The following is a 27,893-nucleotide window of genomic DNA, read 5'->3' as shown; positions in this document are numbered from 1 at the left end:
CTGCTCCTACAAGTGAAACCCCATATCCAACGTCCAGCACATGTTGAGCACCCAAGAAATGCTTGTCAAAACCAGGCCAGCAGGAAGAGGGAGGGGCATTTACAAAACACAGACCAGGCACTAGAAAAAAAGCCAATCCAGACTTTACTCATTCATTCATTCATTCATTCATTCGTTCGTTCAAAAACAGACTCGCGCTGGGACATACCCCTGTGCCAGGCTCTGTTTTAGGTCCCAAGGATGTTACACGCTGGAGCATGGAGGGGTGGGGTCTGGCTCATGATCCCTGCCCTCATGGACTTCAAATCTTGTGAGCAAGAGGGACACTGCCCAGCTCTGTGTGTTACACATCGATAACACTCCCATCTCACATATAAGGAAACTGAGGTGTCTTGGCCTCTAAGCAGTAGAGCCAGGTCTAGAACCAGCTGGGTCTAAACTCCTAAGTTCCCCCCTCCTCCCTTGCATGAGAGTCCCTGGTGTGGGTGCTGAGAGGAGGGTGAGGTCTGCATCAGGGAGATGGCGCAGGCCAAGGTGCCGAGGTAGAACATGGAAAGTCATATTAAGATGGAGCAGAAGGAAGTGAAGGCAGAGGGAGGAAGGAGACCAACGGCAGAGCCTGTAGGTGATGGCTCCAGCTTTCTCCACCAGCAAATGTTTGTGAGTGCAGGAAGCCTCAAAGAGCAGCCTGAGGCTTGTGTGGGAAATGAGGAAGAAGCAGAACCCTGCGGGAAGAAGGAGGAGACCTGGCCCCAGGTCATCATATGGTTTAGGAAAGAGGTAGGGAGCAGTGTGAAGAAGAGGTGGGAATGACTCTCGAGCCCACCAAAGCCTGCACATCCCTGCATCCCCGCCTCCATCACCACCAAGCCCAATGGAAGGCTGAAGGAGATGCTGAGGCAGATGAAACCAAGGGGAGGACAAACCACAGAGAAGATCTGCAAGGTTGTCTGCTAAACCTGCTCCTCCAAGCCAAAGCCCAGGCCTAAAAAGGACCCTACCAAGAAGGGAGAGAAGGGACCCAAAGAGAAGATGGGAGAAGCTGATGCCGGCAAGGAGGGGAATTGTCCTGCAGAAAATGCAGCTGCCAAAACAGAGCAGGCACAGAAAGCTGAAGGCGCTGGGGCTGCCAAGTGGAGTATGCACATTTGGGGTAACTGTGTACCTCTGGTGACTGCACAGTTTGAAATATTATTTTTTATCAAGTTTTATAAAAATGCAGAATTTTGTTTTACCTTTTTTTTAAGCTATGTTGTCAGCGCTCAGAACGCTTCCCTGTTGTTCTGGGGGGAACAGAGCCCATGTCACTAATAGAATGTCTCTGAAGCTGGACCAATGAGAAAGCATCTTTCTCTTCTAGTTTTAGGAGACTTCCTCTGGGCTCCCGGGAGGAGGGATTCCCTGACTTTGACACACATAGCCACCTTGGCACAAAAGCCTTGTTGTGTGGAAAAACTACAATTCGTTTTTATGTCATCTTCTCCATTTCCATCTTTAGCATAGACTTAACTCCCATAAACCCAGACCCCTGTTGGGATCTGACCCCCAGTCACTGGTTACCAGTGGTTCAGGCAACCTGGACTTTCCAGGGATGCCACCAAGATGGCATCCCTTAAAGAAGCAGTGGTTTCATTTCTACATTGAGGATCTTCAGATAAATTCTGCCATTTTCTTTCACTTACCGAAAGTCAGAGTTGGTTCATGAAATATTGTTAAACAACATGCTAAATGTGAAATGTCAACCCTCACTCTAAATTTTCCCTGTTCACAGTGTCAAATGAAGACCTGATCCAGTCTTATAGTGGCTTTCTGATTTGGGCAGCCCATTGAAGAAGGGAGTTTGAACATTGTCGTATACCATTCATGCTTGTCTGCCCAAGTCTTGTCTGAAATATGACAATTGTTTATGGAAAGTATCTTTAATCAAGCTGGATAGAGTCTGGCTTTGGGAAAACAGGTAGTAAGTGTAGGATGGAGAAGGTTACAAGAAGAGACAGGTGCAGAGGCCTTGGAGAGGCAAGAGTGAGGAGACGGGTGGCAAATGGAGCCTGGAAGGGTGAGGCCTATGGCTTCAAATGGTGTCCCTAAGGCAATGCCTCAGACAAAAGCAGAAATCACAAAGTGTTTTGCCCCAGTCATTGAAACTGTGCTGGGCCGAGGACAGTGGGATTGAGATTGACATTTGTGAAGCACCCAGAATCCACTAAGGACTGAACCAGATGGCCTGGATGTCATCTCCTTTGAGTCTGGCCATCGTCCTGTGAAGAAGGTGCTTTATTTATTTATTTGTAATGTTTGTTTGCTTGCTTGTTTATTTATTTATTTATTTGAGACAGGGTCTCACTCTGTCGCCCAGCCTGGAGTGCAGTGGCATGATCTCGGCTCACTGAAACCTCTGCCTCCCGGCTTCAAGCAATTCTCCTGCCTCAACCTCCTGAGTAGCTGGGATTACAGGCATGCGCCACCATGACTGGCTAATTTTTGTATTTTAGTAGAGACAGGGATTTCACCATGTTGGCCAGGCTGGTCTCGAACTCCTGGCCTCAAGTGATCCACCCTCCTCAGCCTCCCAAAGTGCTGGGATTACAGGCATGTGCCACTGTGCCTGGCCAATAAGGTACTTTTTTACAACTTTATAGGGCAATATTTCAATTTCATAAAAATCTACCCACTTCCAGTTTACAATGCAATTATTTTTAGTAAATTTACCAAGTTGTTCAATTATCATCATCAATCAGTTTTAGAATATTTCATCACCCCAATAAGATTCCTTCTTGCCCATTTATGTCAATTCCTGTTCCCACCCCATGCCTGCCCCCAGGAAGCCACTAATCTAATTTTTGCCTCTGTCATATAGAAATTGAATCTATAATATGTGGTCTTTTGTGTCTGGCTCCTTAATGCTTTTGAGGCCCATCTGCGTTCTAGTGCGCATCAGTCATTCATTTCTTTTTATGGCTGAATAGTATCCCATCGCATGGTTATATCACATTTTGTTTATCTATTCACAAGTAGATGTACATTTATGCTGTTTTCAATTTGGGGTTGTTATGAATGATATAGTTTGGATATTTGTCCCCACCCAAATCTCATGTTGAATTGTAATCCCCAGTGCTGGAGGTGAGCCTGGTAGGAGGTTTTGGGTGATGGTGGTGGATCCCTCATGATTTGGTGCTCTTTGTGATAATGAGTGAGACCTAGTCATTTAAAAGTGTGTGGCATCCCCCACCACACTCTTGTGCCTGATTTCACCAGATAAAGTGCCTGCTCCTGTGTCACTTTCCTCCATGAGTAAAAGCTCCCTGAGGCCTCCCCAGAAACAGATGCGGCCATGCTTCCTGTACAGCCTACAGAACCGTCATTCAGTGAAACCTCTTTTCTTTATAAATCACCCAGTCTCAGGTATTTCTTTATAGCAATACAAGAATGGCCTAATAAAATGAACAAAGCTGCTACAAAGACTTGTGTGTGCAAATTTTTGTGTGGGTGCATGTTTTCATTTCTTTTTGATAGACGTCTAGGAGTAGAATGCTGGATCATGAGGAAAGTTTATGTTTAACTTTTTAAGAAATGCGCTGAAGGTATTATTATCACCATTTTTCATACAAGAACACTGAAGCTCAGATAGGTCAGGTGACTTGCCCTGTGACATTGGGTCACGGCCAAGTGAGGGAAGTCAATTGACCATAACACAAATCATGGGCTGTATAAGTCCCTGAATAGCCCACGAGTCCCTTGGTAGGCCATGCTTTCACAAGGCATCTTCCTGTGGATCTATCTGCTGTTACGTGCTTGATATTCCAGCATGAGAACATCTTTCTGTTGAGTTACGTATTGCTTCTCTTTGCCCACTGCAGGATGAATCCTCTGGCTGTGGTGACATGTTCATTCCCAAACACCTTTCTGTAAATAATCTCCAGCCAGCAAGCCTGGGGCCTGAGAAGGGAGGGCAAAAGGGAGGCAAACAGGTGGGAAGAGGGCCTGGGAAAGAGGCATAGATGGCCCTGGTCGCTGCCACGTGTGCCCAGGCTGGTCCTACCCTGGCGTGTGTTCAGTGCTCTTCAATTCACATTCACGGGGTGTCCACCCTGGGCCAGGCCCTGTGCTGAGCACGTGAAGGGAGGCAGAGCAAATCAGACCTGGCCCCTGCTCTTAGCTTACGGCTCCCGAGGGCAGGTGGCTTCACCATCACACACCAGAGAGGTGCTATATAGCGGGGACACTGAGTATCCAAGAAGCCAGAGCAGGGAGGGCAAAATTCCTGCCAGGGAGATGGGAAATTCTTCCCGGATGAGGTGGCACTGCATGAAGCCTTGGAGGATACTCACAACTCTACAGGAGGAAGGACTTTCCCGGAAGAGGGTTCTGCATGCGCAAAGGTGTGTGAGTTGGGGTCGGAAGAGGAGCTCGAAGTGGACCTTTGGGCACCTCCCTTCGCCTAGAGATTGAAGACCTAGATCAGAGCTTGCAAAATTGAAATGCCAACAGGGAAACAACTTCTAATTATTCACAGGGCAATCCTGCGGCTTGAGCACACGGGTGACCTGCCCTCTGAAAGGCCAACAGATGAGTGAATCAGGCCAGATAGGAGATGTAATGACCTGGGGTACCCGCGTCTTGTCTAAACGGTCAGCCACTATTCGACCAGAGCCAGCTGTTACTCTGTGGGAATGCAGGCGCAATATGTGATTTTTGATTTTTCAAAAGAAACTAGAAAATCCAAATATTTATATGAAATATCCAGATCTTGCAGTGCCATAAATGCATTTCAGTTGTTTTTAACTCATCCATGGGCCAGCCTTTGTCCCAGCGCTTCCAGTGTGCAACCTCTGGCAGATGTGCCTCGGCCAGATCAAAGCCCTGCTCTCCAACCCCTCTCTTGGCCTTTGAAAAAGGGTGCGCCCCAGGGCTGCCCCTCCGGCCCGAATCTTCCTCCTGCTCACAGGGGATTGGCTGGCGGCGAGGGCCAATCAGAACACAGGAGCTAGGAGGGGGCGGGAGCTTATGACCAAGCAAAGGGCAGGTGAGCAAGCAGTCATCCACCCCCATCAACAGCAAGTGTATGGGATTGACGGATTTTAATTACATCTCATTCTAATCCTTAACATTTATCTAAAAAGTGACGGGGGCGGGCATGAGGGCGGGTCACAAGCGTGCTCAGCCCCAGGATTGCCATGTGTCTAATTAGAAGTTTTCTCCCTCTTGATCACCTAAAGTCAAATTCATTTGCTCTGCTCGAATTGAGGGTTTAATTGGATTCTTGTTTTTCCTCCTCCTGCCCTCTCCCCCATCTCCGTGGGCCTCTCTCCGTGAAGGAAGCAGGCCACAGCATCTCATTAGGAGGGAGAGCATCCCTTGTCAGACTCGCATTTATGACTGTTCATGCTAGGCTGCAGCGGCATCCTCGGCCCCAGGTCACTAGGATTATTGAGGCCATCGTGATTTAGGACCTTGTCATGATGTCTGATGGGCACCAAGCGTGGCCCCAGACAAAGGTGGGCCTCTTGGCCCAGGCAGGGCCCTCCCTCCTAGGCTGGCAGGGCCCTTCCTGCCCCTCCCTGCTAGGCCAAGAGGTCCTCAGTCCTTTCAATACGTTGTGCTGCTGAATGGGCTTAATAATCCAATTCTGGGAGAAAAGTGGTGGAGAACAGCAATTAAAGGCCAACCCAGCGACATCTGGGGATATGTGGAGTCACTAAAACCGCTAATTCCGTTGCCACATAATGAGGTTTCTCCCCTTTTCTTGTCACCCTGGTCTCCCCTTGTCAATTAAGGCCAAGCACAGCAGAGGTTGGTTACAGGAGGGTGAACGAGCCTGGAGGCAGCTGATCACCCACAGGAAAAGTTTCCTCCTCTAGATCAGACACTCTGGGGGTTCTGGGGAGGGGACGAGGAGGGGGCACAGACTCCGGTCAGAAAGTCTAGGCTCAAGTCCTGGCCCATGGGCTGGAGATGTGTAATGCAGAAGAGAACTAGCTTGGAATCCAACACAGTTCCATACAAACCCTGTGACCTTGGGACTGTGACCCAACCACTCTGGCCATCAGCTTCCTTATCTGTAACACGGGGTTAACGTAAGGTTGCTATGAAGAGACATACACCTGACATGTGGCAAGAACCCAACACACAACAGATAGCAGAGTGCTGTATTATGTTTAGGTCCCTAGCAAGGCATTTGGCACACAGTAAGGGCTCAGTAAAGGGAAATCTCTGGTATTATTATGTGACCTCAAGCAATTTGAGGCTCTCTTGGCCTCAGACTTTCTTACCTATAAAGTGGGGACAGAGACTGTCCCTGCCTGTCTCTTACAGTTGTTTAAGAAGTGAGTTAATTCACATTTAGAGAACAGCATCTGGCTCAGAGTTAAGGCTCCCTGTAAGTTAGCAATGATTGTTCTGGTAGCTTTCCGAGCTTGAACAAGTTGCTTACCTTCTCTGGACCTCAGTTCTGTCTTCTGAAAAAAAAGGATTTAAAAATAACACCATCTGTTGTGTCTACCACACAGGGTTGTTGTGTGGTATTCATTAATTAAATGAGATAGTGTTGATAAGAACATTTGGTGATCTGTAAGTGCTCTACAAGTATTAACTGTCAGCATCATGCCATTAAAAGGTAATTAGTTGGTAAATAAAGAGAAAGAATCAAGCATTTTTCCCATCTTTCCTATACAAACTGTACTACTGGGTACCAAAATTGCAGATGAGGGGACGTTTCTCCTTTTAGAAGTATTCCAGCTAATAAATGAGGAAGGGATGATAGAATTGGAACCTCAACATTTTGCAACCCCTAATGGATTAATGGATCTAAGCTGTGAGCATCCACATCTGCTGACATCCCCCAGCTGGAGACAACAAGCATGATGTGCCTCCTGATGGAAACGCACAGCACTGTGAGGTCATATGACTGAAAAAGCCAACCCTGAATGTGATCAAGCCTCAATAACAAATTGTCGACTTACAGGAAACACAGAAGACAGAGGAGTGAAGCCACCATGGGGATGCAATCAGTAAAGTCCACACTGTGGGAAAACAGGTCAAGCATCCGGTTTCTTCAACAAATAAAATTTTTAAAAGAGAGAAATAGGGATTACAGATTGAAAAAGACACATCAACCAACCTCATTTGGATCCCAATTCAAACAAATTTAAAAAATAAATAAAATTAAGACATTTATAAATTTAAAAAATTTATAAAATAAATAAAATAAAGCAACTGGAAATGTGAACAGTCACTGGACATTTGATCATATTAAGGACTTATTGTTAATTTTTAGTGAGATACTTGTATTATGGTTATGTAAAAACAGTATAAAAGTGTACTGAGATAAACATGGATAGAATATACGGTACACAGGGTTTGCTTCAAAAACAATATAGTGTGGTGGGTGAGTATAGAAACGAAACAAGATTGATACTTGTTGAAGCTGGGTAAAAGCTGCAGGGGGTATCATTCTAATACTCTCTATTTTGTATATGTTTGAAATTTTCAACAATAAAACATTAAAAAGAACAATTGAATTAGTCAGGGACAAGCCTTCATCAGGCATCCTGAGATTGCGTGTAATGCAAGTGCTATAGGGGTTATTTTGATAAGGACGAAGGGCCCCAGTGTCAGTCTTTCTGAGATAGTTGGATCTCCCTTTCAGTTCTTGACAATTTGTTCTTTTTGCATGCCTATAGTTACAGCCTCCAAGATAGCATACAGGTTGGCTTTACAGTCATTTCTAAATAACACTTAGAGTTTCTCACTGTATTAGTCCATATTCATACTGCTATGAAGAAATACCTAAGACTGGGTAATTTATAAAGAAAAACAGGTTTAATGGACTCGCAGTTCCACATGGCTGGGGAGGCCTCACAATCATGGTGAAAGGCAAAGGAGGAGCAAAGGCACATTTTACATGGCAGCAGGCAAGAGAGTGTGTGCAGGGGAACTGCCCTTTATAAAACCATCAGATCTCATGAGACTTACTCACTATCACGAGAACAACATGGGAAAAACTTGCCCCCACTTGCCTTCCACCGGGTCCCTCCCAAGATACTTGGAGATTATGAGCGCTACAGTTCAAGATGAGATTTGGGTGGGGACACAACCAAACCATATCACTCACCTTCTGTCTTTTTCTGAAACCACCCTCTGGGGCTTCTAAAGCAATGCTGAGATAGTCAGGGAAGACTACCTGAAGGAAGTGGCCAAAGATGAGAAAAAAGAGATATTCCAAAGCAAAAGCTCAGAGGCAGGCATGCTCACAGCTTTTATGGACTGGGCCTGGCTGACGCAAGGAAGGTTTGGTGCTGGGGCAACCTCGAGTACTGAAGATTCACTCAGTACTGGAGCCCTGAGTGTCTGATAAGGTCTGGTTTCCTTGTGACACTGCACAGCTCAATAGCTCTCAATGTTCATAAAAGAAACCCAAGTGTGTTTCTGTGACTTAATGAGGTGTTTGTATTATACAAGATGAATTAGCAGAGAAAGAAGATGAAGCAAAGGAGGGTTCGGGAAGAAAGGGGAGCCTCTTACACAGGTAACAACACAGACCAGAATTTCTCAGAGTATTCAGAAGAATCCCAATCCTTCAAGATCCTCCATGATAAAGGAGGACCCCAAACTCCATGGACAAGAGTTTGGGAAATACTGCATTGGTTCCTCTTAGAGTCACAATTTTCATTAACATATAAAGGTCCTAAGAAGTCCCATAGGAAATAAAACATTTTAATTGTGTTTTACTTGGAGTTTAACCACAAAACACCTCTATTTCTCTGTTTTGGGGAAACCCTGCCTTAGATCATAAGACACAGTTGTACAAAGACTCCATACCTTATGATTCTAGACCTATTTGTTGATCTGTGATCCTAACTCCATACTTACCCCTGAGGCCCCCAGCCCACACCCCCACCTGACTTTTAGTCCCACAGCTGGGGCCAGAATCTCTGTAGAGCACTGAGGAGTTTCCAGAGCAAGACCCAGAAAAGACTTAGGGTCTCTCTCAGCCTGTCATCATGAGTTCCCAATCATAGATTTTTAAATATGAATGAAGTAGTCATATTACATGGGGGGAAATATGGGGGAGTGAGTGCCAAGGCACCTTCCCCTATGCTGTGGTTTCAGTGTTTCCCCCAAAGTTCACGTGTTGGAAACTTAATCCCCAATGCAACGGTTTTGATAGGTGGGACCTTTAACAGGTGAATAGATGAATGCTGTACTAGCCTGTCCTCGCATTGCTAGAAAAAATACCTCAGAATGTAATTTATAAAGAAAATTGGCTTCATTGGCTCACAGTTCTGCAGGCTGTACAGCAAGCATGATTCTGGCATCTCCTCAGCTTCTGGCGAGCCTTCAGAAAACTTACAATCATGGTGGAAGGCAAAAGGGGAGCAAAGTGTCTCACATGGTAGAAGTAGGAGCAGGTGGGGGTGATACACACTTTTAAACAACCAGATCTCACAAGAACTCACTCTTTATCACAAGGACAGTACCAAAGGAATAATGCTAAACCATTTACGAGAAACCACCCCCATGATCCAATCACCTCCCACCAGGCTCCACCTTCAACACTGGGGATTACAATCTGACATGAGATTTGGACAGGGACACAGATACAAACCATATCACATAGCACTGTCACAGATGTGGGTTAGTTATCACGGGAGTGGGCTCCTGATACAAAGGATGGTTTTGGTCCCCTTCCTCTCTCATACAAGCATGCCCTCTTGCCCTTCCACCTTCTGCCTTGGCACACCAAGAGAAGGTCCTCACCAGATGCAGTCACCTTGAACTTGGACTTCCCAGCCTCTAGAACCATGAGCCAAATAAATTTCCATTTGTTATAAATCACCCAGTCTCAGATATTCCATTATGGCAACATAAAATGGTCTAAGACACCCCCTCACTCTCTGAAGCAGTATAAGAACTGTTGGCCTAGAAGGTCTATGGCCTATAATGCTGGCTCAGACTCTGTGCTTCATGAAAAGCCTTTGTCCTTGATTCTGGGGGCAGGCTGTGTCCCTCTAGCTTGAGCACTGCAGGAGGACTCACCTGGTAGGCTCCATGGCCAATGTACACGGTATTTTTCAGGCTGTGCCATTCCACCCAACTGCCAACATCCAATCTCAGTTACTGTATAGAGCATGAAAAGGATCCTCTCTTGTCCCCTTGCTGGACTGAAGCTGCTGATCTTAGAGTAGGAGGGCTCCATGAGGGGAGATGCTCCCCAACTCCCACCCTCCCTAGGCATGACTCATTCAAAAACTACATCTTGAGCAATTACCATTACCATATGCTGTTGTGGAATCTGGGGAGACAGCAGTGAACTAGCAGTGGGGGCAGGGACAGAAAGTAAACTCTAAACATAATGAGAAAATTGATATAGAATAATAGAAGGGCAAGAAAAACAAGAAAAATGAAACAGGAAAACAAGATGAGTATCTGGGGCAGGGGTGCTTACAGTCCTAACCTTGTGCCTTAGTTTTCTCCATAACACTCACCATCACCTGGCCAACTATATCTTTCACTCATTCATTTGTTTAGTGTTTCTCCTTCCACTCCAGGGGGAGCTCTGTGGGGACAGGGAGTTCGATCTCTCTTGTTCACAGCTGTTCCCATGTAGTAAATCCTCAATAAGTATTTGTTGGACAAATGAAGCAATCTGTGTGTCTGGCATCCCTCCTGACATCCTTTTCCCTCTCCAGGGAGAGAGTTTATCTTAGCAGCTGATGGGAAAGAACAGTGGAGTGCCCGAGCTGCAGCCTTGACCAGTGAAGGCTCTGGATGTAGCCTTGACCTTATGGCCCAACTTCCCCCCATCACCCCAGATCTCACTCAGCCTCTTCCCCCAGGGAGAGTGTATTAGTCCATTCCCACACTACTATAAAGAACTACCTGAGACTGAGTAACTTATGAAGAAAAGAGGTTTAATTGACTTGCTTTTCTGCAGGCTATACAGGAAGTATGGCTGGGAGGCCCCAGGAAACTTACAATCCTGGTGGAGGGCAAAGAGGAAACAAGCACATCTTACCATAGCAGAGCAGGAGAGAGAGTGAAGGAGGATGTGCTACACATGTTCAAACAACCAGATCTCATGAGAACTCACTCACTATCACGAGAAGAGTAAGGGGGAAATCCTCACCATGACCCATTCACCTCTCACCAGGTCCCTCCCCCAACATTTGGCATTACAATTCAACATGCGATTTGGGTGAGGACACGGAGCCAAACTACATCAGAGGGTGAGCCCAAGCCTCACAGGTCTCCCAGCCTTCAGGAGATGGACAGCTGGGAGATGACCTGAGGGCTGCAGGCCCATAGGGCAAGTCAGTGTCCAGCTGCCATCATTGATCCCCTGGGGGGGTACAGCAGCTTTCTCCCTGCTCCGCCCAGCCAGGGCTATCTTGCTAAACAGACATCAGGCCTCATCACTCCTCTGCCGAAAGACCTCTGGAGGCTCCCACCTCACTCAGAACAAAAACCAGTGTCTTTCATCTTCTCCCCTCTCCCTCCACACTCGTGTAATCACATTCTGAGCCATGTCTTCTAGCTTCACTGTCTCCCCTGGCTGGTCCTTAGACATCCATCACACTGCTGCCCCAGGACCTCTGCACTTTCTACTCCCTCGACCTGGAACTCTCTGTCCTGGTGTCCACATGGCTGGCACCCTGTCAATGTTCAATTAGCTGCTCAGTACCGCCACTCCTCACAGAAGTCTTCCCTGACCAGCCCACCCCAAATTGTCACCCACTTATCCTTCTCTATCTTTTTTGGCTTTCCTTTTTACTTATGGTTCTTTTTACCACTTGACATTATTTTATATATGTATTCAATTGTTCATTGTCTGTATCATAAGAATACAGGCGCCACAAGGACAACACTGCTGCTACTTTATTGACTACTGTATTCTCAGCACCTGAAACAGTGGCAAGCACATAGTAGGTGCTCAGGAGATTTTTGTTGAATGAACGAACAAATAAGCCAGGCTGTCAGTGGGCGCCTCAAGGACACAAGTTCCCCGGGGAATGTGGGCAATGATTCTGTTTCCTGGTCCTGGCACATAGAAGCTGGGCTGGGCTGGGGCTCAGCCCCTAGACTGGGAAAATATTCCTGACTGAGACAGGCTGAGGGTTCAGAGTTCCCAGGAAGGGGAATGAACATACCTTTCCTCCACGTATTGTGAGAGTAGCCTCCCTACCTCCCTGGCAGGTGGCCAGCCAGGCGCTCCAAGCCCTGCAGGGACAGAGAGCCCCCTCCCTGTCTTACTGAAAAGCATTAATAACAGAATGGGAGGGTGATCTGACGACAAGAGCCGTATGTTTCAGAAACTTGGAAACTCCAGAAAACACAATGCAGAAATAAATCACAACCCATGTATATACCACTTTTTTTTTCTTCTTACAAAACTGAAATCCAATGGCCCACTTTATGTTGTAACCAACTTTATTCTTAACTTTATACTGGCATTATGGTGTAGCTCTGTGTCCCCACCCAAATCTCATCTTGAATTGTAATAATCCCCATGTATTGCAGGAGGGACCCATTGGGGGGTAACTGAATCATGCGGGCAGGTTTTCCCATGCTGTTCTCATGCTGTTCTTACTATCTCATGATAGTGAATAAGTCTCATGAGATCTGATGGTTTTTCAAAGGGTAGTTCCCCTGCACATGCTCTCTTGCCCGCCGCCGTGTAAGAGGTGGCTTTGCTCCTCCTTCACCTTCTGCCATGATTGTGAGGTCTCCCCATCCATGAGGAACTGTGAGTTCGTTACACCTCTTTTTCTTTATAAATTACCCAGTCTCAGGTATGCCTTTATTAGCAGTGTGAGAACAGACAAATACAACTGGGAACACATTCCATATGCCTTTAGCCACTTATTCTATAAAGCCATTCTTAACGGTTGTCTTATATTCTAGAACCCAACAAAACTACAATGGCGTTTTTAACCAATCCCTTTTTGTTGGACATTTAGGTTTCTCCAGACTTTTCATTCTTGGAAACAGTGTTACAGTGAGCACCCTGCATCATACATCCCAGTGCTCACCTCTGACTGTTTCTTCAGGACCACTTCCCTCTCTGGACAAAGCTGGGAGTCAAATCCAGGCTGGTGAAGGAGGCAGCGGTCCTGTTTAGATCCTTCTGCTCTGAGCAGCGCTGAGTGGTCCTCAAAGGTCCCCTGCACATTCCTCTGTCCTCATCACAGCCTTGCCCAAGACCTGCACTTTTCAAAATTAGAGTATCCCATGTGGGCAAGTTTGGACATCTTCAGAAAGTCCTTTTTGTGGATTCACATGTATTTGTCCAAAAGGAACTTGTAGTGTTTCACATTTTATTCATACATATATCAATGTGGTATCTAGGCTGCTTGAGATCTTAAGTTCATTCCCTTCTCTGAGGCTCAGTTTCCTTCTCTGTATGATTAGTGGATGATATGGCCTCAGAGTCCCTTCCTGCCCCATCCGACCAGGGCATCTCCAAAAGTGCTGTGTGCTATAGAAGGGGTCTGGGTGTGGGCTCTGCCAGCCTGGCTTTGAATACCAGCTTGTGAAATACTATGATCTTCAGCAGCTTCTTTGAGCTCTCTGTGCCTCAGTTTCCCCTTCTATGTAATGGGGTAACAATAATGTCCACGTCCCACCTCACAGGCGTGTGGGGAAGAATCAATGAGATTCACCTGAGCCACCTCTTGACACAGTGCCTGGCTCAGGGCACGGTACTCAGCAAATCTACTTTTATTATGACAAGACTTGATCTTTCCAATTCTTTTTTTTTTTTTTTTTTTTTTTGAGACGGAGTCTTGCTCTGTCGCCCAGGCTGGAGTGCAGTGGCTGGATCTCAGCTCACTGCAAGCTCCGCCTCCCAGGTTCACACGGTTCTCCTGCCTCAGCCTCCTGAGTAGCTGGGACTACAGGCGCCCGCCACCTCGCCCGGCTAGTTTTTTTGTATTTTTTAGTAGAGACGGGGTTTCACTGTGTTAGCCAGGATGGTCTCGATCTCCTGACCTCGTGATCCGCCCGTCTCGGCCTCCCAAAGTGCTGGGATTACAGACTTGAGCCACCGCGCCCGGCCGATCTTTCCAATTCTTTATCTCATTGACCACACTGATTTTGTCCCTGTTTTGTCAATGAAGAAACAGGCTCGGAGATGGTGGGACTTGTCTCAGGTCACATGGCCAGTTCAGGAGTATAGCCAGGCTTATTCATGCTCTGACTCCCACTCCAGTGCTCTCTGCATCTGGAAGCCTGACCCCCAAACAGTGGCCCAGCCCCGCAGCAGTTCCAGGGACCGTGGGAGACCTAGTGGCTGAGGGTCGAGCTTGTGGTTCTTTCATTCTGCCTCCCATACTTGACCTTCAGGCTCTGCACAGAGGCGCCTTTTTCACTGGGCAAGCATGGACAGCTAAGAGGAGTGTGTGGCAGCTCACGGCATGTCAAGTGGTCAGAAAACAATGCCAGGTGCTGCTGAGCTGGAAGAGCCACAGTGGCCAATATGCTTTTATCAAGATTTTTTAAAAAGTGAAACTCAGAGGAACATTTTCCTCCCCAGAAGAAAAGGTGTGCAGCCCACCTGGTAGGTCCAGGCATGGACCCACCTACCCCACCATGATGCCTTTGGGTGAGCCTCAGCTGGTGGGTAGCAGAGCTGTCCTGGCCCCAGGAGACTCAAGGCTGCCTTAAGACTCTGCTCCAAAACACCATGGAGTCTGTGCTCCACTGGCTCAGGGAATGCTGGGGCCCTTCCCCTGCCCTGAGCTTTACCCTGGGGATGGTGACACACGTCTTCTCTGTTCCCAGGTCCTCTAGACCTCCTTGAATGAGGGGCAGAGAAGGATCCGGGCAGGCACATGGCCCATCTTCAAAGCCCAACCAGAAATAGCCCAACCCCTCCCCATCACCCTGCCTTCCCCCAGCCCAGGAAATCAACCTGCACCTTCCAGATCTTTGGGTTTTTACCTAATTTTTTCCATCCTCCACCACCCACCACCACCTCCACCCCCTACCCCTACACACACATTCAAGCTTCAGTTTTAACACTCAAAAGGCAAGAACTGACTACTGACTTCCACTGAGTCATCCCTACCCTGCAGCAGTGAATTTCCTGAGTCCAACTGCCCTATAAAGAAAGAGGAAATGCCAGAGAAGGAAGAAAGATTAATATTTCAAAAAAGAAAACCATCTGGCCATATAATTTTACATTTATTCTTATGATCAGTTAAGCTGTATCTCCCTTAGACCATAAATTCCATGAGGGCAGGACCTGCATCTGATTGGCTCACTGTCCCATCTCCAGTGTCTAAGACAGGGGACCTAACACACAAGGAAGAATGAAGACCCGAAGAATGAAGAGCCAGCCACCCTCCTTTCTTGGGCTCCCTAGGTGAGCTCAGAAAGGACCCCTAGAAGCACACAATGAAGAGGTTGAACCAGACCTGTGGTTGCTAAGCCGGGCTCTATGAAGGCAGTTGTGTGAATCCTGTTTTCATGGTTTTAAAAAGTATAACAAAATCAACCCTCCTCTCCTCCCTGGGACAGCTTACACAAGCTCGCCAAGATGGCAGCCTCATTGATTTTTCCCAGCCGTCCAGGGACTCTGGTTAGCTATTGATGACATCACAGACCCCAACCCAACTCCAGCTTATGTGACCAGTACTGCCAGTGTCTACATGGCATTAAATGAGCTTGTGACAGCCATTGGCTTCCCCGTGCATGTAGGTTGTGGTAGAAAAAAATGTGGCAGGGAACACAATGCAAATTGTCCCCTGAAGATCCAAGTGAGCTTTGATGGGGAGAAGTTTTGGAACCCCAGCTTAACAGGTACTTGGAGTTCCTCCCAGAACCAAGCACCTCAGGTGGGCACTTTCTTTCCCAGACCACTTTCTTCCTCATCAAAAATACCCTGAACCCAGGTGCGGAGCCTCACACCTGTAATCCCAGCACTTTGGGAAGCCCATACGGGAAGATTGCCTGAGCCCAGGAGTTCGAGACCAACCTGGTGAAATAGTGAGACCCCATCTCTACAAAAAAAAAAGAATTGCTTTAATTAGCTTGGTGGCATGCATCTGTAGTCCCAGCTACTTAAGAGGCTGAGATGAGAGGATGGCTTGAGCCCAGGAGTTCAAGGCTGCCATGAGCTAGGATCACGGCACTCCACTCCAGCCTGGGTGATAAAGCAGGACCCTATCTCTTAACAAGATAATAATAATAAAGTCCTCTGAGCCCAGAAGGAGGGAGAGAAGGGAAGTGGAAGGAGCAAAGTCATTCCTTTGGATCCTGGGGAAGACTAGGAGCAGTTCTGAAGAGATACAAAGCCCAGATTTCCATCAGGGGCTGTAATAGGGAAGACACTGGACCCCTCCATAGGACCCACCTTCCCTGGCACCTCCCACATCCCCTGAGTGGAAAAGGAGGCCCAAGGCTGGCTCCTAGGGCCCACAGCCCAGAGCCTGCTGCATGAGATTTTAAATTGTCTCTCTCAAAGTCCTTGCTAATAACAATATTAACAACAGCTCACTCTTAACGAACTTACTCTTCTCTGGCTATGAGTCATGGAGTGCATTTTACAGACATGTGCTCATTTCTTTTCAACCCTCACAATAAGGCCTTGAGAAAGTATAAGATTATGCTCATTTTACAGATGAGGAAACTGAGGCCCAGAGAGTTATGATAGATTATTGCAGTAATGGCCCCCAATTGTTCGTGCACTACCCTGGGCAGTGCCCTCCCACCCTGGCTCAGGACTTGACCATGGGACTTACTTTGGCCAATAAGAAAGAAGCAAGCATATTCCAGGTGCGGTGGCTCACACCTGTAATCCCAGCACTTTGGGAGGCCGAGGCAAATGGATCGCTTGAGCTCAGGAGTTTGAGGCCAGCCTGGGAAACATAGCAAAATCCTGTCTCTGCCAAAAATACAAAAATTAGCCAGGCATGGTGGTGCTGCCTGTGGTCCCAGCTACCCAGGAGGCTGAGGTGGAAGAGTCGCTGGAGCCTGGGAAGTCAAGGCTGCAGTGAACCATGATCATACCACTACACTCCAACCGGGGTGACAGGCAGAGATCCTGTCTTAAAAAATAAAAAGAAAGGAGCAAACATAATGCCTGCAAAGGCTGGAGAAGTGCTTGCACACCGGGGCTTCTCTCTCACTGCCTCTGACTGAAGTCCTTTTACCGCTCTGTGAACAAGCCCAGGCTCATGGAGAGAGCCCCGTAGTTCATCATCCCAGAGGAAGCCAAATTAATCAGCCAGTTCCAGGGATCCACCAGCTAATGGCAGACACATGAGTGAGGCCAGCCAAGATCATTCAAGCCTTGCCCAGACCAGGACAGCTCAACTGATCCCAGTGGAAATTGCTGATTCCCAAATGGTAAGCTACGTGAATGTTTGTTGCATTAAGCCACTGAGCTGTGAGGTGTTTGCTGCATAGCAAAAGCACCTGACACAGCGGTGAAGTCATTTGTCCAAGGTCACACAACAGGCTGGAATTCAAACCCAACCTTTCTGTGCACTTAAGAGCATGTGCTCTTAACACTAAAGCCTTAGTGTTTACAAAGTCCATTTATTTTCATTGCAGGTCCTTAGTGAGTCTATGAATCCATCATCTCTGTGCGGAAACTCAGAGATGTCAAGGGACCTACGTTAGGTCACACAGCTGCTGAGAGATGGTGGAGGACATCCAGCCCGGTTCCTTTAATTCCACTTTCCTGCTGTTCTTGCCACTCCACGAAGGCTGGAACAGACAGAGCCCAGGGCTCCGGTTTACAAATCAGCCTCTTCCTCAACCTCCGAGGGCCTCCACAATCCTTCTTACATCTCATGAAGGGCCCGAGGTTCTCCCTCCCGCCATGAGTTTCTCAGACAGAACAGATGGCACCCTCACCGGGAAGTCAGGACAGTGGACCTACCCCTTCCCACCCCTCACCCTCCCCTCCCTGCATAGTAGGAGCTGTCGGTTGTCCTGGATACAGCAGGTAATGGAAAGGATGGCAGCTGAGGTCACAGCGTGAACCAGGACGGCTGTGGGCAGGGAGAAATGGCTTCCCAGACACACTTGTGCCCTTTCGCCCAGCCTGGAGTGAGAGAGGAGGGCATGGTTGGCCTGGCCATGCCCACACTAGCTAGCGTAGGAGACCTGAGGTCCCCATGAGATTCCCAGGATGGGCTGAGAGTAGGAGGAGGTGAGTCAACCGCCCAGGCCTCCCACATCTAATTGCAAGGCAGTGGAGAGGGAATGTCATATACCCACGTGGAGTACCATGAGGTGAAAACAGCCACTCGAGGGTCCAGCTGAGGCCCTGGCCTGATTGAGTAGCTCCAGAGTAAGGACCTAAGAACAAGGTCTGCTTCCCAGAGGAGGGACTTGAAGTGATGGGGTCCCTCTACCTCCACCAAAACCACAACATAAACAAGGAAGAGGCAGCTGTGGCCCAAGGCAAAGAAAATGTCTTAAAGCCATTCTGACCCGGATTTCACTCCCACATCCCCTCCCTACCACGCTCGACACGTTCCTCAGTATCTCCGAGCCTCAGCTTCTCATCTGGCAAATGGGGGCAATCATCACATATCTCATGGGTGGTTGTGAGGTCTAAGTGAGAAAATACAGGGAGAGCTTCTTGTAAACCACAAATGCTGCGTACATGGAGGTGATGCAGGGACGCCATGACCCCATTGCCCATCTGGCCCCTCCAGACCCAGTGATCTTCCAGCCCTGGATGAAACCCCATCAACTTCACTTCTTAGAGCTCAGAGGGCCCATTAGAAACCATCTGGTCCAAACGGTCTGATTTTACAGACAGGGAAATTAAGACCCAGAGAGAAAGGCTTTGCCCAGAGTGTAACAGCCAGTGAACATGGTGTTGGCCCTAGAAGCGGGTCTCGTAACTTGGGTTCTTTCTACTCCTTCATGCTATCAAAGCTCACCCCTATCCCCTGCACCCCATCTCTCTCCACTGTGGTCTGCCCCTAGGTAGAACTGAATCAGGGAAGCTTCTCTCTGCTCCCTTATTGGCTAACACATCCCCTGTTTTGAGTGAAGCCATGCTGGTGAACCACATTAAGAGGCTGGGCCTCCCCCAGGAGGCTCCTGCACAGTATCTGTGCTCCAAATAATTTAAAGCCCTGGGTGTAGCCCTGTGAGAGACAGCTGAGATTTTAAAGCCTTTGGGGGTCCCGCCAATCATATCAGCAGCTGCCCTTGTCCTCACTGGGGTCAGCAGCGGCTTCACCACAGCCCTGGAAGGAACTCCCTCACCCCATCCCAACCATCAGAGAAAGACTGAATTGTTCCACATCCCCGACATAATCCAAGGTTCACAATGGTTACCAGAGCTGAGTTATCCCTTTTAACTCTCAGAATGCTGAAAAGTGTGTTTCCCCCTTGCGGGGTGTTGCACGTATTCCCTACTTTAGTCATAGTGCCCCCTCCTTCCAAAGCCCACTCAGCCCTCTGCTTACCAATGGAGGAGAGTCTGGCTCAAAGCCCCTCCTTGGAACTGTCCTCCAATCTTACCCTCCCCTGAGGTGTCTGAACTCTCTCCAAATTAAGAACCAAGCTCCTTGCTCACCTCATCTTTCCCAGGGTCTTCCAGCTCCAGCCAGCCCACCAGATGCCCAACTCGGCACCCAAGCTCCACACTGCCAACAGGCAGGGCAGCCAGCCAGGCTCAGTGGAGACAGGCCAAGCCCAGAATTCAGTCCCAGCCTCATCCTCCAGGCCAGCAAGCAAGGGCAGTTGAGATAATGATGAGGTACTCCAGCCCCATTTCTGAGCCCCACCTCAAGCCTCAGTTTCCTTCTCTGTAAAGCAAGGATAACTGTACCTTCCTCCTAGAGCTGCTCAAGGATGAAGTGAGACAGCACACATAGACACCTTGCCTGAGGAGGCTTCCAAAAGGGTCTGGTCCTCACCTCTTCACAGGGGTGGGCTCGGCAAGCCTCCTCCCTGCCTCCCTTGGGCCTGAAGATCGCCTTGGTTTTGATCTCTCCCTGCAAAGCTGGCGAATGGGGGCAGTCATCACTGATCTCGTGGGTTGTTGTGAGGCCTAAGTGAGAAAATGCAGGAGAGCTTCTTGTAAACCACAAATGCTGTGTACATGGAGGTGATGCGGGGACACCATGACCCCATTGCCTGTGTGGCTCCTGCAGACCCAGTGATCCTCCAGCCCTGGATGAAACCACATAAACTCCACTTCTTACAGCTCAAAGGGCCCATTAGAAACCATCTGGTCCAAATGGTCTGATTTTACAGATAGGGAAATTAAGATCCAGAGAGAAAGGCTGACCAACAAAGTCCCAGCAAAGTCTGACCCTGGCTTTGTTACATCCTTACGTGCTGGTGCCGGCCTGGGGTGGTTTTCTTTCGTTGTGATTTTATTCCTATTCTTTTGAATAGGAAACACTTGGTTCAAAACTCAAAAGACAGAAAGGTGTATACCGGGAAGAGTAAGTCCCCCTCTCTCTTGTCTCCTAGTCACTGAGTTCCCCTCCCCAGAGGCAACCATTGCTCCCAGACCCTAGCAATCTAAGGATTCTCTACACCTTCATAAGAAAAAAAATGCTTATGCATTTATGTGACTTTTCTATCATGCACACTGTTCTGCATCTTGCTCTTTGTCTACCCAAGAGCCTGTTTTGGCAGTCCTCCCATAGGACGTTGCGAGCTTCTTTCTTTTAATGGCTATATAACATTCCATTGCCTTGATACACCATCATTTTTTTTTTCTTTTTTGAGATGGTGTCTCACTCTGTCACCCAGGCTGGAGTGCAGTGGCGTGATCTCGGCTCACTGCAACCTCCACCTCCCGAGTTCAAGTGATTCTCCTGCCTCAGCCTCCTGAGTAGCTGGGACTACAGTGCCCACCACCATGCCCAGCTAATTCTTGTATTTTTAGTAGAGACAGGGTTTTACCATGTTGGCCAGGCTGGTCTCAAACCCCTGACCTCAGGGGATCCGCCCACCTCGGTCTCCCAGAGTGCCACACCATCATTTCTTTGCCAACTGCCTATGCCTGGGCTCGTCTGTTGTTCCCTATCAAACTATTACAAACAGTGACACAATAAACCACCATGTTATCTGTAGGATAAATTCCAAGAAGCTGAATCTCTAGGTCAAAGAATACATGAATTTATAATTTTGATAGATAATGTCAAACTAGCCTCCATAGAAGTAGTAACAGCATTATTTGAGATGCCTATTTTTCCACACGAATTTCAACCCAGTATATTATTATATGTTTGAAACTTGCTCAATCTGATGGATAACAATGAAATGATTGGCTACTCTTCATTTTCATCTCTGATTATGGAAGAGAATGAGGAATTTTGCACAATGCTTAAGAGGCATTTGTACTTCCTTTCCTACAAACTGCCCATTCCTGACCTCTTTTCTAGGTTATTTTTCTTTTTCTTATTGATTTGGAAGAGCTCTTTATATATTAAGGAATTTAGGTTTTGTCTGTGATATGACCTTTAAGTATTTTTCTCAGTACTTCACTTATCTTTTGATTCTGCTTATGGTGTTTATTTCCATGCAGATTTTTCAAATGTCATTATGTTTACTGATGTAAATTTTCTGGAGTATCTGCGGTTTGGGTCATACTTAGAAACCCTCTGAGTTTTAAACCTTGACCCACACTGACTCCTCATGCTGGTGTCTGGCTTGACCTTCCCACTCTAGTTTGACCCACTGTCAATGCCGGCACCTGCTACCTCTACCCAGCCTCTTCTGGACAGCTCAACCTGGCCTTGGCTAGACACCCCACTCCCCTTCTCACTGTTGTTTCCTCCATCCCCTGACCCCGCAGTTTGGTCTTTGACGTCTTGCCACTTCTCCAGCTCCCCTGCTTCTGTGCATGTACAGCGTGTTCCTAGCCTGCCCAAAGCCCTCTGGCCCCTACTCAGGACCCTGCCCCTCCAGAGGAGCAATGCTGTCACCACTCCTTATTCATCCCCTGTCTCTCCAGCTGTGGATCACACTGCTCTAGCACCCCAGCCTCCCTGCTGCTCCCAGAACACATCCACACACTTCGAACCCTGACCTTGAAGCTCTGCTTCATGAGTCCTAGCTGAAAGGGTAGGGGGGTCCAGAGGTGACACAGTGGGTGAACAGCAAGGGGAGAAGGTTGAGTAGGAGGCAGAAATGAGTCTTTCCAAGTCCTCTGCTAGCAAATTCCAACATGGCTTCCTCCTTCACAGCAACTTAGCTGAATTTCTATCTTTATTAATCAAATAACAAATTTAATTAATTACTTTAAATTGCTTTAATTGAATCTAGAACGAGAGCGTGGACAAAATCCCAAGAAGTAATGAACCCAGGCATTTCCAGCATCTGGAGTTGAAATGATCTTTAATTTCAATTTGGGAACAAAAATAATGTGACTGCCGTCAAGCCCTCCCTTCACAGCCTGCTCCCTGCCAGCTTCGTTACTGCCTGCGGCGCTGACAGAGCCTCGGCACCCTCTTCTTTCACCCTCCTTAGCAGCAATGTTCTTCCTGCCTCAACTTATCTCAGCTGAGAAATGGGTACAGGCCCTACTTGCAAGTGGCCCGTAAGTACTGGAGTACAGGAGCTGTTGGAGAGTGTACAGTAACAGACCAGAGAGAGGCACACATTGATCAGACAGCAGTGAAGCTCTCAGGAGCAAGGCCTTTCCCCATGCTATGTTCCCTTCCAGGAATGCCTTTCTTTACCCTTTTCCAGCTGTTGCATCCCTGCTTTCAGTTCAGATGGCCAGTTCAAATGTCCCTTTCAAAGGAAAGCTGCTCCCCCTTCCCTACCCCAGAAAGGAGCTGGAGAGACAGAAGTGGTTTCCCTGGTTGGCAGTTGCCCTCCAAGTGGTAGCTCTGGGCCAGTAAGAGGGAAAATGGAACACAACCAACATTTTTTTTGACAGGGGTCGAGGTGGGAAGAATATATTCTCTGGATATGAAAGATGAGCAGAGAGAGGCTCAGAGAAGTGAAGTGATTTACCCAAGATCACACAGCTGGGTAGTGGTCAAGCCACACCTGACCCTAGGCCTGACAGAGCTGCCTTCCTGGTCCTGGCTGGGTTTCAGAAGAAAAAGCCCAAAGTCCCTCTTAAAGTCCTATCTTGCTCTTTTCTCTCCACCCTGAGCCAGCAGATCCCATCAGTCCTCTCTCCCTGCTCCCTAATACCCTCTCCCTCTTCTGACTCCACCCACCCTTGCCTCCCAGGTTTCTCTCCATCCTGGGCATACCTTTGTTCCAGCCTGACCTCCAGGTGCCCTGTGTTAGAAGAATGCTAAGGCAGCCAAGGTACTCCTGAGTCTTTCATTCCTATTATCATGGTTATTATTTTGTATTACTATTTTACTATTAGTCTTCCCCTCAGCTGCCAGGTGTCTGTTGGCATCCTTTTCATTGTGCCATGCTCCTGCTCAAACACCTACCATGGCTCCCTATTACCTGTTGCCTCAAGTTTAAACACCTCTTCAGGCTATTAAGATCCTCCAAAACTTGGCTCCACAAAGTTCAGGCAGCTCCCCTAACATACTCTATGTCCCTGGAAAATTTACTGACCTTTTTTGAACCTTCATTTTCTCCTCTGTAAAGTGGACATTGTAATCCCTACCTTGTAAGACTGTGCTGAGGATACAAGGAAAAGAAACCTATGAAACCCAGCGCAGTGCCTGGCATCTCGGTAGCCTGCAGAAAATGTGAGTGCTCATTCCAGCCACATCTCCTGCTTCTCTAACCTTACCTCCCGCTGGGCTGCCGCCCACATTCTCAACTCTACCCAGGATGGGGTCTTCACTTCTCCAGGAATAACTTTTATAAAAAAAAATTTCTACCACATCCTTCAAGGTTCAACTCAAACGGACACACCCCTAATTCATGATTCATTTGGGGACTGGGAGTAATGCACTGTCTCTCATTCTGTCTCCAAGTAAGATTTGGTGTAAAGCCATCCCAAGAGGCGGAGCCCAATCTCACTCTCCAGGGACAGGGTCAAGGAATTCTCCATCAGCCAGGATCTCTGAACACCAGATTCTGGCTGGAACCCTTGCCCCATCCAGTACTCCATGACACCTATCAGGGTCCCGCCCACCCCCTCCAGGAGTGTCTCTTCACTTTCCATTCTCCCTGAAACAATCTGCTGCTTAGCAAAGCCTTTTTAGGCATTAAAGCACATCACACCCTTCTTTTCTCCCAGAAAAGCTCTTATTTTCCTGAAATCTCAGGAGCCAGCTTTTCCTGCCAAGAATATTCCACCTCAGCCCAATCCCAGGAACTGCAGAAGGATCAAGATGCTTGGAGGGACCCCCTCCCGCTCCCCTACACCCCTTTCCACTCCAGCTCCTGCATAAGGGAGCAACCCTCCCAATTACTGGTGGGAAAAGTGGGTCCCTAAAGGAAAAAGAAAATCTGTGTGTCCAAAGTCAAAGAGAGAGTTAGTGCACCAGGAAATGGAATAGAAGATATTAGTAATTCACCTTCCCTAGGGGGAGACCTAAAGCAGAGGTCATCCAGGGTTGCAGGAAGGATCAGTGTGATCAACGACAGGCCCACTATAACATTTAGGGGCCTGGCCAGGCATCTGCTCTCCCCCCAGGGCCTCCATAACAAATAACCAAAAACAGGCTTAAAGCAACAGAAATGTAATCTCCCACAGTTCTGGAGGCCAAAAGTCCAAAATCAGTGTCGGTTGGGCTGACTGTCTCTGGAGGCTCGAGGGGAGGGTCCTTCCTGGCCTCCTGCAACTCCCAGGGGTGCTTGGTATTCCTTTGCCTGTGGCACCCCCGTCTCTGCCCTTCATCACCCCAGTCTCTGCCCCTGTCTTCACGTGGCCTTTTCCTCTGGGTCTCTCTCATATCTCCCTCTTCTTTCTCTTATGAAGGTACCTGTTAGGATGCTCTCGTCTCAAGATCCTGAACTCCCTTACATCTGCAAAGACCCTGCTTCCAAATAGGGTCTCATTCACAGGTCCTGGGGGTCAGGACTTGGACATATCTTTTGGGAAACACAGTTCAACCCATTACACCACAGGAGCCCTGCCAACCACGCCCTGGGCCTCACTGCCTCTGAAACAGACCTCTTTGGTTTTGCCCAAAGGGGCTTTGACAGCCTCAGCCTGGGAAGCTGCTCGCCCATCCCAGACCGCTGACTCTGCAGAAAATGGCCCAATCTCTCTTGGACCCTCCCTGATAACCTTTATTAGAGGGGCCCTGGGAATTTTCCACGGGTGAAGCACGATGTGACCTTAGAAGCCAGGCCCTAGTGCCAGGGAGATGGAGTTCCATTCCTGGCTCCACCACTTGTCAAACCTGTGACTTCACATAACTCCCTGTGCCTCAGTTTCTCCATCTACAAAATAAAGGTGTTAATTTGTAGATTAAATAAAGCCTCATTGGTGGTTTTTTGTATTAGAAAGAACACAGTGAATGCCCCGGCAGGGCAAGCAGTTGGTGTCCATAACCAGTTACTATCATTGTACCCCCACCATTCATTTATTCCCAGGAAGCATCTCCCCAGCCATCCCCTGCAGGGCCCTCAGCCTTCCTCTCTGTCTCCAAGGTGCTCAGGGAACTTGTTGTTTGTCTCCTGAAGGATATATTGTTACTCCCATTTTACAGATAAGAAAACGCGTTAATATGGGTGGCACTGTTTGCTCCAATGACAGTCACCCATCGTTAGGGGAACACTGAATGGAGCTCCCCATGCACGAAGATACTCATTTTTTGAGGTCTGTTTATTTTGACTCTCTCCACTCTCCCACCGTTTGGTCACCCATGGCGTGGCTGTCATTAGAATAAACACTCAAAGCAGTTTGTCTTTCCCTACATTCCCCCATCCTGGCCTCATGACATATCCAGGGGTGGGGGTCGGGCAGGGCAGATGTCATTGTCATTGTTACTCCCATCTTGCAGATGATGAAACTTAGGCTTAGAGAGGAGGAATCTAGCTCCTAAGATCACAGCACTTTGTACTGGCAGTGGCAGGACTCAGGTCTTCTGACTCGTAATTAGTGTTCCATCCATTTCACAACACAGTTCAGAACTCAATCATTCATTAAACAGTGAAGACATAATAACAACTAACATGCAATATTTTTACAATGCTGAGAGGCAGGGATTCCTTTCATCCCCATTCAAGAAATGAGAAAGTTGAGGCTCAGAGAAGATCACAGTGTCAGGATTTGAACTTAGGTCTCTGTGCCTGTTCCCAAACGCTCCCAAACCAGCTCCATACCCACTGTGCTGCACTGGCTGCTGCAAGAACCTGTTCCACCTGAACCCTGAAAACCAATCATGGTCTCTGCCCTCATGACACTCCCAGTCTTGGAGGGGAGGTAAGTCTAGGTGGCCAGGGGTCAGCTCTCCAGGAGGCAAACAGAGTTGGAGGGCAGCACAGTTTCCTCCCCCTCTGAGAGGAGCTGCCCTCTCCTCCCCAGAGCAGGATTGAGATGGAGTAGGACTAGGAAGCCGCCATTCTGAGAAGAACATCCTGCCGATTCCATCCCTGAGATGTCCATTTGGTGTGGGGACAGGGCAGAGAGGTGTTGCCGGTGGGGCTCACTGGGGCTTTGGGGCTGGGGCCTTTGCAGGCTCCTCCAATCAGGGAGTTGGGGCTGGGAGGCCTATGGTGAGTACCGGCCACCCCAGCAGAGGGAGCAGATGTCTCAGCCTCTCCCTGTTCCCTGGCAAATCTCATCTTTTATAAATAGTTGTACTTGCTGGGAGCCAGAGAGAGTTGAGGCTTCAGCATCTCTGACAGCCCGGCGGAGCCAGGCCCGTCTGCCTGGAGCTATGCGTGCTCACATAACACCCCCTCCCCAGCCCGCAGCCCAACCGCCACGAGGGTGTCATTGCACCCAGGACGCACGGCATCTTGGCATGTGCTGGCTCCACGTGGCTGGTGGGTTGTGTGGGCTCTTGGGCAAAATAGCCAAGTAATCAGAAGGGACTTTAGAACAGACGGATTCTGGAGGTAGTGAGCTCCTCATCCCTGGAAGGGTTCCAGGGAAGCTGGAGGTCTATGTAACAGACATGCAATAAACGAGCTTTGGGCTCTGAAGGATGGTGAGGGAAGAGGGAAAAGGCTGGGCCACATGATCCCAAAGGGTCCCACTGTACATCTAGGGTGGCATAGGCGGGGACTGTCAGGGCCATGGGTGGCTTAACAAGACTGTGACCTCCCTCCCAAGCTTTAAGATGCCCAGGAAACTCACCTGTGTGGGTTCCTGGAACCCTCTGCTTCATGCGTGAGCCCAGCAATTTCTCTGGATTCAAGAACGCCAGGAGAGGTTCTGTCCAGCATGTGGGATGCATTACTCATTAACTGCTCATCACTGAGCATTTATGCAGCTCCTACAAAATACACCAGTGAGGCTGCCAGCTCCCCAGGCTTTCTGAGAAGCCCAGATCCTGGGGCAATGTTCCCCAGCTCCTCTGATCTGTGAGGAACCCTTGTTAGAGTAGGAAACCTGTGAGCCTCCTCAACCTTGGAAACTCCCTATTTTCTCAAGTTGAAAACAGGAAATCCTTGACCTTTGGGATCACAGGTGAGTGTTCCCAATCTTAAACCATGAGGACAGGGATCAAGTCTGTCTTATCCACTGCTGCTCTTGTCCATGGTAGCATTTAAGTAACTGTGAGCCAAATGAATGAATGACTGGGTGAACAAACGATGTAAACGTCACCACATCACCTCCTTGCAGGAAGCCTGAGTCACCTGTGAAGCATGCCCTCTGTCCTCTCTCTGAGGAGGTAGGCGACAAACATGCTTTAGGAAGGATACCACCTCTGGGGTCAGACTAACTGGGTCCCAGTGCTGGCTCTGCCTCTTATTGGGTGCATAACCTTGGGTGAGTTCCTCAACCGCCCTGCTTCATTAGCTGCAAAACAGAGATGATAATCCCTACCCCATAAAGATGCCATGAGAACATTCTGAGATAA

At 48.3% G+C, this 27,893-nt stretch overlaps 2 long non-coding RNA genes across 2 annotated transcripts in view; one reads left to right on the top strand and one right to left on the bottom strand.

Moving 5' to 3' along the window:
- LOC106993243 (uncharacterized) overlaps positions 1-27,893 on the top strand; it is a 227,929-nt gene that overhangs the window by 160,798 nt on the left and 39,238 nt on the right. The window lies entirely within an intron of this gene.
- Positions 1-27,893, bottom strand: part of LOC106993242 (uncharacterized) — a 145,870-nt gene that overhangs the window by 115,246 nt on the left and 2,731 nt on the right. The window contains exon 2 of the long non-coding RNA XR_013403936.1: positions 19,887-20,020. This is a non-coding gene — a long non-coding RNA (uncharacterized LOC106993242). The remainder of the gene's footprint in view (positions 1-19,886; positions 20,021-27,893) is intronic.

Source organism: Macaca mulatta, chromosome 14 (genome assembly GCF_049350105.2).
Source record: "Macaca mulatta isolate MMU2019108-1 chromosome 14, T2T-MMU8v2.0, whole genome shotgun sequence".
Classification (NCBI taxonomy): domain Eukaryota; kingdom Metazoa; phylum Chordata; class Mammalia; order Primates; family Cercopithecidae; genus Macaca; species Macaca mulatta.
Note: the sequence above shows the minus strand (reverse complement) of the source record. Positions and strands in the feature narration are given on the sequence as shown.